This window comes from Pithys albifrons, chromosome 6 (genome assembly GCF_047495875.1).
Source record: "Pithys albifrons albifrons isolate INPA30051 chromosome 6, PitAlb_v1, whole genome shotgun sequence".
In the NCBI taxonomy this organism is placed as follows: Eukaryota; Metazoa; Chordata; class Aves; order Passeriformes; family Thamnophilidae; genus Pithys; species Pithys albifrons.
The window spans coordinates 62,160,170-62,170,592 of NC_092463.1; the positions used below are offsets into that span (position 1 = coordinate 62,160,170).

The 10,423-nt window shown below is 57.2% G+C and overlaps 2 long non-coding RNA genes across 3 annotated transcripts; both read left to right on the plus strand.

Moving 5' to 3' along the window:
* The first annotated feature begins 894 nt into the window (after positions 1 to 894).
* LOC139673758 (uncharacterized) lies at positions 895 to 3,685 on the plus strand. Of its 2 annotated transcripts, none has more exons than XR_011698193.1 (4): positions 895 to 1,020; positions 1,873 to 1,942; positions 2,765 to 2,955; positions 3,236 to 3,685. It is a non-coding gene; the product is annotated as an uncharacterized lncRNA (long non-coding RNA). The 2 variants fall into 2 exon arrangements; XR_011698192.1 differs by lacking the exon at positions 895 to 1,020 and adding an exon at positions 1,232 to 1,636.
* A 303-nt stretch (positions 3,686 to 3,988) lies between these two features.
* On the plus strand, positions 3,989 to 5,578 carry LOC139673759 (uncharacterized). The gene is made up of 3 exons (XR_011698194.1): positions 3,989 to 4,291; positions 4,433 to 4,525; positions 4,697 to 5,578. It is a non-coding gene; the product is annotated as an uncharacterized lncRNA (long non-coding RNA).
* The last annotated feature ends 4,845 nt before the right edge of the window (positions 5,579 to 10,423 follow it).

A 10,423-nucleotide genomic window follows, 5' to 3' on the forward strand; every position in this document is an offset into this window, starting at 1 on the left:
AATATAAGGTTTGTGTATATAAATAAAACAATAAAGGGTTTGGAAGCGCAGGAGAAGATCTGTCCGAAGGAACCAGAAACAGCTCGGTGTGCTCAGAGTTTATTCCTCACTCCCCTCCCTGTAACACCCCACATGTGGGATCCGGGAACGGGATGGGATTTAATTTGGGGCTCATTAAAGCCGGGTACCCCCCAAAGGCCGCGCGTGCGCAGTGGCTCTTTTCGCTCAGTGCTGCCGTCTGCTGGGAGCGAGCGGTACTGCAGCGGAGCGGGGGCGGAAAGGGACCGGGAATGGGAAAGGGAAAGGGAATGGGAATGGGAATGGGAGCGGGGATGGGAATGGGAGCGGGACCGGGGACGGGAAAGGGACCGGAATGGAAGCGGGGACGGGAATGGGAATGGGAATGGGAGTGGGAGTGGGAATGGGAGCGGAACCGGAGACGGGAAAGGGACTGGGAATGGCAGCGGGGATGGGAATGGGAGCGGGACCGGGGTCGGGAAAGGGAGCGGGAACAGGAAGGGGACTGGCAATGGGACTGGGACCGGGACCAGGAATGGGACCGGGAATGGGAGCAGGGACGGGAAAGGGAGCGGGAATAGGAGAGGGACTGGGAATGGGACTGGGATCGGGAATGGGAAAGGGACCGGGAATGGGAGCGGGGTCGGGAAAGGGAGCGGGAACAGGAGGGGAACCGGGCCTGGGAGCAGGACGACGCCCAGGACCGCGGGCGGGGCCGCCCCTCCCGGTGCCGCTCCCGGCTGGAAGCGCTCGGAGCGGGCGGTGCGGGGAGCAGGTCGGGGGAGCCCCGGGAGGAGCGGGGCCGTGCGGGGAGCGGGCTGGGCTGCCCCGGGGAGCGGGGAGGGGAGCGGGGCTCGGGGGAGCCCCGAGGAGGCGGCGGGGCCGCGGCGGAGGCACCGAGCGGCGGGGAAGGACCGAGCACGGACCGGGCACCGACAGAGCGGGACTGCCCGGGCACGGAGCGGGTGGGGGGCGCGGCGGTCTCGGTGTCCCGGAATAGAGGTCGGTGTCCCAGCAGGATTCCCGGGAAGGGGGCGGCACAGGGAGCTGCGGGCTCGGGGCACTGGAAGCTCCGCTCGCCCGTGCTGGGTCCCGGAACGTCGCTGTCGGGGCGATTCTGTAGGGGACAAAATGGGCATTTTGGGGCTAAAATCTGAGTTAATCTGTTGAGAAGAGGATGGGCATTTTGAGATTAAAATTAGGATATCAGTGATGGACAAATAGGGAAAATCCCAGCCTGGATTAAATGGATTATAAAACTCATCTGTGGAATCAGGTGTTCCAGCAGCTTTTCTTCCCATTGCTCCCCAGATGTTTTCCTCATTCTCTGGTTTTCAGAAAGGAGCATGGTTTGGGATGGCACAGCTGTTCGTAGTTGTCGGTTTTCCTTAACTGTGCAGAGGTATCGGGATCTGGAAGGCACTCCCGTTCCCTGAACGATTCCCTGGGGAATGCCCTTAGCTGGGATTTGGCTCCTGCAGGCGCTCCCAGGATGAGCCGTGGTGGGCTCCGGTCCTGTGCTGGTCCTTGCACCATCCTCATTCCTCACTGACTCCAGGAGTTCCCAAGGTCGTTCTCTGTACCTGCCCAGCTCTGTCAAATCCAACAGGCTCTCCAGGTGTTTTATCTCCCGCTCCCACTGAAATTCCAGTCTTTTTAGGTGACTTTTATCCCCCCAAAAGTCAAATTGCCCCAAAAGGGCACGACAAAAGCCAATTTTTATCCTTTATTTCTCAAATTCCCCCTCCTGTTTATTTCTCTCACTGCAACAATAATGAACATCACAGAAATAACAGTGGGAAAGGAGAATAAATGGGATATGACTGAAAATGCTGATTTTTGTCATTTGGGCAGGAACTGGTTGGTGTTCACACTGTCCAGGCAGGAGCAATACGAGCATAGACACAGGAAGACCCAGGGACTGGTGAGTTCAGTTGAAATACCGAGCTTGGATCTCTGATATTTCAGTCCATGGGAATTACAGAATAAGGGATTACTCACAGGCTGAAACATTCCCATAAATATTGTTCAGGCCACCCTGTTTCAGCTGGAGCACTTGCACCCAAACCTGCCTGAGGTGCCAAGTGCCAGCAGGAGGTAAATCCAGACTGGACAGGAGGAGTCTGCCCTGATCCTGCCATCCCAGACCCAAAGCTGTGCTTTATAAACCCCGGGAGATGCTGCCACACCCAAACCCTGTTTGAAGCTCAGCATCCCTCCTGCTCCCTTGGGCTTATTGTTGCTCCCTTTGCTGCTCTTCCCTGATATTATTATTATTGTTGTTGTAAATTCCCACTCCATTTCTTCCATATCCCTTTGCTTCCCAGAGGTGCTGCTTTAGGAAAGACCCCCTGGCCTGGGGAAGGTGCTTTTGGCTCCCACACATTCCCAGTCTCTGGGACCAGCAGGACCTGTGCTGTCCCCAGCAGCTCAGGCAGAGGGGCCTTCCTTTCCTCCCCTGCTGCAGTTTGGCTTCTCCAGGGGTCTCTGGTGGCCTGAGGGAGAAGTTCTTTGTCATTCCAGAACAGAATTACCCCTGGGGACACTAAAAGCAGGAGGAATCATTTCATAATTATTTTTGGATACACATTTTATGTTTTGTTTTTCTGACACTGTGGGGTGAAGCAGCAGCTTCCAGACTTCTCAGTGCTGGTCTCTGGAAGAGTTTTGTTTGTAGCTGGTAAACAAGAAACAGTAATTTGCTTCCCCATGGTTAGTAGATAATAATCTTCATTTAATATTCCAGAGAAAATGTGCCAAGGAGTGAAGCAAGAGCCTCTCCAAGTGCAAACCTGCCCAGTTCCACATACAGGAGGCTCATTCCCTGCTGGAATCCCAGTCACAACCCCCAGACAAATGTGCAGTTTAAACTCTCTCAGCCTGGCCAGGACAATCTCCTTCTTCTGGAGTTTTCCATCCTTACAGAAGCAGCTCAAGGTGATTCTGAAGTGGTGCCATTATTTTTGTGTTGGGCCCATGGAGGAAATCCACTGGAGCTGCCAACACTGCTCCACCTCCATGGACAACCCTCTGGGTCTGGGATCTTGGTTTGTGGGTGGGAAATGTCCTCACAGAATCCTGGGAGGCTGAACAAGGACAAAGAACCTTCTGAGATGGGAAGAGCTGGAGGGAGTTGTTGTGGGAAAAGAAAATGAAATGTGGTGCTAAAAACTTCGTTCTTCCCTTGTCCTGTGCTCTGTCCTCATTAATGCATCAGATCCAGAAATTTCCTGGGGACCGTGGAAAATGATCCTGGTCTGCTGAAAAGTGGGAAAATCCTGCTGGCAAAATGCAGCCCCTGAGGGGGAGGGGGAAAAAAGAACAAGACTTTGTTATGTGAATGCCTAAAAATAAGAGAGAGACCAATGAATGGATCATCCTCTGCCTCAGGGGACCAGGAAAAGCCATGGACTAAAACACTGAGCTGCTGTTCCACAGGGCCTGGGAATGGGCTCATCTGGGCTTCCCTTCCAGAGCAAGATGGGGCTGCAGCCACCCCAACCCCCATCCTGGTTCCTGGGACTCCAGCACGGGACAGGGAGCAGGGCAGGACCTGTCACTCCCAGCCCGGAGCACCTGCACTCACCCGGATCAATCCACAGGCAGGACAGCCTTGTCCCAAGCCAGGATCTCACTGGAGTGGCATCAGTTCCTTGGGAATTGCCTTCAGGTAGGGTTGAACTTCATTCTGCCCTTCCTGTTCCTCTCCCACAGGAGCCCAAGAGTTGGGTCTGGGTCGTGCAGGACTTGAGGTGCCAAGGACAAACTCTGGGAGTGTTTGGGAAAGAAGGTGGGAGAACTTGCTCTGAAAGTGTTTGATTTGCTTTTTCATCCCTCAGAACTTCCATGATATTTGATATGGAATCCCTCTGAGTGGTTTATCTCCACATGAGCCCTGAATTTCCCAGTAGGTTTCAGCTGGGAAAAAGGAGCTCCTGATTAGATTTTTTTTCTGATGTGTCACAGGATGGTTTGAATTTTAGCTAAAATCTCAGCCAGCTGTTCCCAGAAATCAGGTTAAAGGAGGATTCCCACAGCCATCTCCCTTATGCAGCACTTCACTGGGAAGCCTGGCAAGCCACAGGATTTCAGCTGCCTTAGACCTGGAAACAAGTCCCTGTTTTAGAAACTTTCAGGAAACGACTTAAATGAAGTTCTGCTGCGATCCAGCCTGTCCATGGCAGGTTCCCATCCATCCTGGGAAACTGGGCAGGGACCCCACTAAATCCCCTCTGCCCTGGGCACAGCTTTTCTGCTGCAGCAGCACTTGGCAGTGAGTGTGGGGGACTAATCCATAGGAACAGTTGAATCCACGATCACTGCCGGGCTCTTGGCATCACTGAATTCCCACTAACGGGATATGAGCCTCTGGAATTGCCCCTTCCAGCACAGCTGCTGGTTTGTCCCAGTACAGGTAACCTGGTATTGATCCTGGCTGTTTGGAGTCACTGAAGTGCTGGATGATGGAAAACAGACAAGACAGCGGATAAACCACCCGTGTCACCCGGTGAGTTTGGGCAGGGCTCAGGAATTTCCTGGGGGTGTATTTAGGGACAGGAGCCATTGCTTTATTTCCCAGCAAGGAATGGGAAAGGCAGCCCAGAGGGAGAGGCTTGGGAAGGAAATGGGAGCTGAGAAGGAGCTCAAATCAGCCTTAAAGAAAGGTCTGGGTTTGAAGGGATTTTATGGATCATCCCATTCCACCCCCTACCATGGGCAGGGACACCTCCTTGAGGAGTCCCATGGAATTGCTCCGTGCCAGGCAAGTGACACAGGTGGGTTTCTCTCCCTGAGCCCAGTCGGGGGCCGGTTTGGGGTTTCCCTGGGAAGAAGCTGCATTTGAGGAGCTGGGAGGTTTGTAGGGCTGCTTTAACTTTTTTTCTTGGTGGGAGAAGATGGAAGTGCCGCTGGACAATCCCGGAGGCACAAGGTGGAAGCGCCGCTGGGATGTCCCGGGGGCACAAGGTGGAAGCGCCGCTGGGATGTCCCGGGGGCACAAGGTGGAAGCGCCGCTGGACAATCCCGGGGGCACAAGGTGGAAGCACCGCTGGACAATCCCGGAGGCACAAGGTGGAAGTGCCGCTGGGATGTCCCGGGGGCACAAGGTGGAAGCGCCGCTGGACAATCCCGGGGGCACAAGGTGGAAGCGCCGCTGGGATGTCCCGGTGGGACAAGGCGGAAGTGCTGCTGGGATGTCCCGGGGGCACAAGGTGGAAGCGCCGCTGGACAATCCCGGAGGCACAAGGTGGAAGCGTCGCTGGGATGTTCCGGAGGCACAAGGTGGAAGGGCCGCTGGGATGTCCCGGAGGCACAAGGTGGAAGCGCCGCTGGACAATCCCGGAGGCACAAGGTGGAAGCGCCGCTGGGATGTCCCAGAGGCACAAGGTGGAAGCGCCGCTGGGATGTCCCAGATTCACAAGGTGGAAGCGCCGCTGGGATGTCCCGGGGGCACAAGGTGGAAGCGCCGCTGGGATGTCCCGGGGGCACAAGGTGGAAGTGCCGCTGGGATGTCCCGGAGGCACAAGGTGGAAGCGCCGCTGGACAATCCCGGGGGCACAAGGTGGAAGCGCCGCTGGACAATCTCGGAGGCACAAGGTGGAAGCGCCGCTGGGATGTCCCGGAGGCACAAGGTGGAAGCGCCGCTGGGATGTCCCGGAGGCACAAGGTGGAAGTGCCGCTGGGATGTCCCAGATTCACAAGGTGGAAGTGCCGCTGGGATGTCCCGGGGGCACAAGGTGGAAGCGCCGCTGGGATGTCCCGGGGGCACAAGGTGGAAGTGCCGCTGGGATGTCCCGGGGGCACAAGGTGGAAGTGCCGCTGGGATGTCCCAGATTCACAAGGTGGAAGCGCCGCTGGACAATCCCGGGGGCACAAGGTGGAAGTGCCGCTGGGATGTCCCAGAGACACAAGGTGGAAGCGCCGCTGGGATGTCCCGGGGGCACAAGGTGGAAGCGCCGCTGGACAATCCCAGAGGCACAAGGTGGAAGCGCCGCTGGACACTCCGGGCGCTGGGGCGGTACCGGCACCGCCCCCGCCCGGCGGGGCTCACTCGGTGCTGCCGCCCCGTGGGGAACCCCCGGTACTGCAGTTCCCAAGGGCACGGGGCGCTTTTCCCGGCAGGAATTGGGGCTGCGGGGCCCGCGGGCGGCACTCGGAGCGCAGAGCCACGAGCGGGGGCTTGCACAGCACTGCACTTGTTCTTTTTGCCCAAAACTGGGCGTTACGTTTGTTCCCGGAGCGAGGTGGATTTTCCGGGATTGTTGGGATTGCACGGGACAAATACTGCGGGTGCTGAAGGGCTGTGTGGGCTCTCTCTCCTGAATGGAAGAGTGGGAGAACGGGGACGGTCCCGACTGTCGCAGAGACACGGGAACAGCCCAGGTCCGGGCAGGAATGCGGTGCCCAGCCCGGGGTTTGCACCCTGAGATGGTCTTTCCTGTTGTTTATTCCTTAGAGCCTGTTGGAACGCTGGCACAGATTTGGGAAGAGCCAAGTAGGTTGGAGCCGTGAGGTTTTCCCTGTCAGAAATCCATGGGGATGTTTTGCCTGGTTGTCCCAGGTTGAAGGAGGAACTTTGGAGTCATTGCAGCCCCTGAAAAGCCAGTTCAGGAAGGTTGGTCTTGCTCTGCCCTGACCTGTGGCTTCCAGGGACCCTCCTGGTGTTGTGGATATTCCCAGGAGAGGATATTCCAATGCCTGCCTTTTATACAAGGAATTCTAAACCCAGTAAGTCACCCCATTTGGAAATTGTTGGAGTACATAGTGGGGGGGGGGAAATGTGAACTTGATCCATTTCTAGTAATTCCAAACTTGACCCACAACACGGTTCTGGGGGAAACCTGGTTAAAGAATAAAGATGCAGAGGAACAAATGTCCTAAACCCCCCTGGCTCCATCAGAGCAAACCTGGTAATCCCAGTGGATCTCTCTTAGAAACTCTGGGAGCATAAGGTTTCCCAGGAAACAGTAACAAGGATGGAGGTGACGTCATGGGCTTTCAATTAGAATGATTTGATGATTCTTGTCTGTTTTACACTCCCCTTTTTATTCCTGGCATAATTTTAAAATTATTCCTTGAACAAATCATCAAAATTTGAGAGGAAACAATGGAAAATTACTGCATGGAGAGATCATAGAAACATCATGGAATCCTGGAGTGGTCTGGCTTGGAAGAGACCTCATGGATCATCTTCCACCCCTTGCCACGGGCAGGGACACCTTCCACTAGTCCAGCTTGTTCCCAGCCTTGTCCAACCTGTCCTGGAACATTTCCAGGGATGGGGCAACCTGTGCCAGGGTCTCCTCACCCTCCCAGGGAGGAATTCTCTCCTATTATCCAATCTGTCCTGTTTTTCTGCAGGAAGTTGGCTGTGCCAGGGGAATTGGCTCCAAGAAGGCCCGGGAGCAGTGCAGGCTCTGTGGCAGAGACAACTCCCACTGCAGGATGGAAACGGGGACCTTCCCCCCACTCCCAGAAGGCTGAGAAGGAATAACATCTTCCTGCAGCTGCCTGGAGTTCCTGTTGGCTCTGGGCTTTCTGTCCCACTCGTGGCCCGCCCCGCTCACCTGTGCCGGCCCCGCTCCCCTCACCTGTGCCGGTCCCGCCCACCCGCGTTTGGGAGACCCGCGCGTGCACCTGGCCCCGCCCCCACCTGCTCCCGCCCCGCCCCTCACGGGGCCCAGGCCCCGCCCCCTCCCTGGCCCCGCCCGCGCCGCGCATGCGCAGGACGCTCGTCCCGAGCCTCGGTGGGACTGGTCGGCGCTGGGCGCCGGAGCCCCGGCCCGGGGGCCGCTCCCGGAGCTGCGCCGAGCCCGGGCCGGGAGCGGGACCGGGACCGGGGGCCGCTCCCGGAGCTGCGCCGAGCCCGGGCCGGGAGCGGGACCGGGACCGGGGGCCGCTCCCGGAGCTGCGCCGAGCCCGGGCCGGGAGCGGGAGCGGGAGCGGGACCGGGACCGGGGGCCGCTCCCGGAGCTGCGCCGAGCCCGGGCCGGGACCGGGAGCGGGACCGGGGGCCGCTCCCGGAGCTGCGCCGGGCCCGGACCGGGAGCGGGACCGGGGCTCGGAAGCGGGTCCTGCCCGGCTCCGCTGCGGGTCCCGGGCGGTGCCGCCGCTCCCCCGGCGGGCGGGATGCGGGTCCCGGGGACGAAGGACCGAGGTGGGCTTGGGGCTGAGACCGGGACTGGGGTCACCCCAGCCCGGCCTTGGTGGGCTCTGCCGGACACGGGAGAACGGCAGCCCCCCTTTCTCGTGCCTTCGTGTTCTGGGAACCTCGTCCCACACCTGCCAGGTGAGGCCTGATACTTTTCCCTCTTCTCCCCCCATTTCTTTCCAGTGACAAACTCTCTGTTCTTATTTCCAGGTGGGGAAGGTCCTACCAGGGAGAGAAACAACTACAGAAGAGGAATAAAAACTGCAAGAACTGGACACTGCCATGTGAGTCAAAGCAGGGGGGTGAGACTGCAGGGAAATGCTGTCAGCAAATCCACTTCTAATAAAGCTCTGCAGTTCTCCCTCCTCTGCACGAGCCCTTCCCAGCCCTGGGCTGGAGGGAGCAGGGCCGGCTGGGCTGGGCCCAGGTGGGGATTGGCATAAATTAACTCTTGCAGTCAGATGGGTCATCCTTGGGGAGGTTTGGGAGTGAACTACACTGGAAAGAAGGATGTCTCTCACCTTGAAATCCCTGCCTCCTGTTGGGAACAAAGCCCCACCTTGTGAAATCTTGTTCTGCCTCTGGAATGCTGGTTCAGCAGGGACACAGGGAGCAGCTGGGAACCAGAACCCTCTGGCCTGGGAGCAGCACAGCACTTGCAGTATGTGCAGGGTTTCCCTATTTCAAAACAGAGCATCATGTTCACGATGCCCAAAATGCCCCAAAGCCTTTTCCAGTGCCAACAGTGTAATTCTGGGCAAATGGAACTACTTTTAGGCTAATACTGCTTTAAACCCAGCCCCTGGAACGTCTGTGGGGCAGAACTCCATGTGGGGCACTTGGTGCTGGAACACCACAGGTGAACAGTTGTGTAACAGCACAAAACTCTCCCAATAACCCTGTTTTCTGCCCTGTTCAGGATTTACCCACCCCCTGCAAAGGTGCTCATGACATCTGTTTTCAGGGATAAATGAGCCAAACGAATCCTGAGGGATTCCTTGGACTGGGACAAAGGTGTTTTGTTGAGTGTCACCATCTGGTCCTGCCTGCAGTGGGGCTTCTCCTCCAGGTGAGTGTTTGGAGCCCAAAATCACAGGGGGTGCTTGGGGTGGGGCCACTTCTCAGGCCTGAGGCTGGACAGAGCCCTCGGTGACTCCTGCTCCCTTCCAGGAATGTTCTTGGGGCTCCCTCCATGTGTCCCAGCTGGGCAGGGAACGCGGGGTGGGAGGAGGCCACAGCAACAGAAAGCGCCCCAGCCCTTCCTGTCCTTCCTGTTTCCAGAGGAGGGATGAGCTGGCCCTGCAGTGCTCTGCCAGGGGCAGGCAGTGCTCCAGTGTGTCCAGAGGTCAGGGAATCCCACCCAGAGCTGCAGGATTCCTATCACAGCTCGTGGGAGCAGGGATGGAGCAGCACTAGGCCAGCACTTCCACCAAATAGAAGATGGATTTGTCTCCCAGGCAGGGCTGCATAACACACATGCCAGGGATGGGAACCCAGTCATGGGCACTGGGATGCCTGGAAAGGTTTTGGATGGGCATAGACAAAGGTCTGCCTGTGGCCTCTCAGCCATGGACTGCTCTGAACTCTGAAATGCTTCACCCTGGACAGACCCCACCAACACCCCAAAGGTACCCAGCGAGTCCAGCTGGCACTTGGGAATGTCAGGACATCATGTTTGTGGAGCAGCACAGCCAGGAATTCCCAGTGCTGACCTTCCAGAGCTCCCACATTCCCCCTAGATATGTCCTACCCACCCCAGATCCCTGCCCTTCCAACCTGAGGACATCATCCAGCTGCAGTGTTAGAGCCAGAGGAATCTGCCCTCACAGCAATTAAATCCCAAGCAATAGCCCTTGGAGATGCCTTAAAATAAAAGGGTATAGGTGGATTAAGTTTTGTTGGGATGACCCAACTGGAACTGCAGAACTCATGGAAAGCTCTAACAGGTGAGTCAGCCTTGAGGTGCCCTGAAGGCAGGAATGTACATCCCTTTCCTCAGGGAAAAGCCACTCCTGAGGCTCTGAAATGAAACCTGCTTCCTGCACAGAGAGACATCCTCACCTGTGCTCAGGTGCTGCCTCACCATGGCCTGGAGTGTGTCCAGCCACCACCTCCTCCTGCTTGAAAACATCACCTGGAGCCCCAACTCAGGGGGGAAAAATCAGCTGAATTCCAGGAAACTTGGTAAAGACCCCCACAGGGACATTAGTGGGGGTGGTGGAGGTGGGTTATAAGGGGCAAATTCTATGGAATATA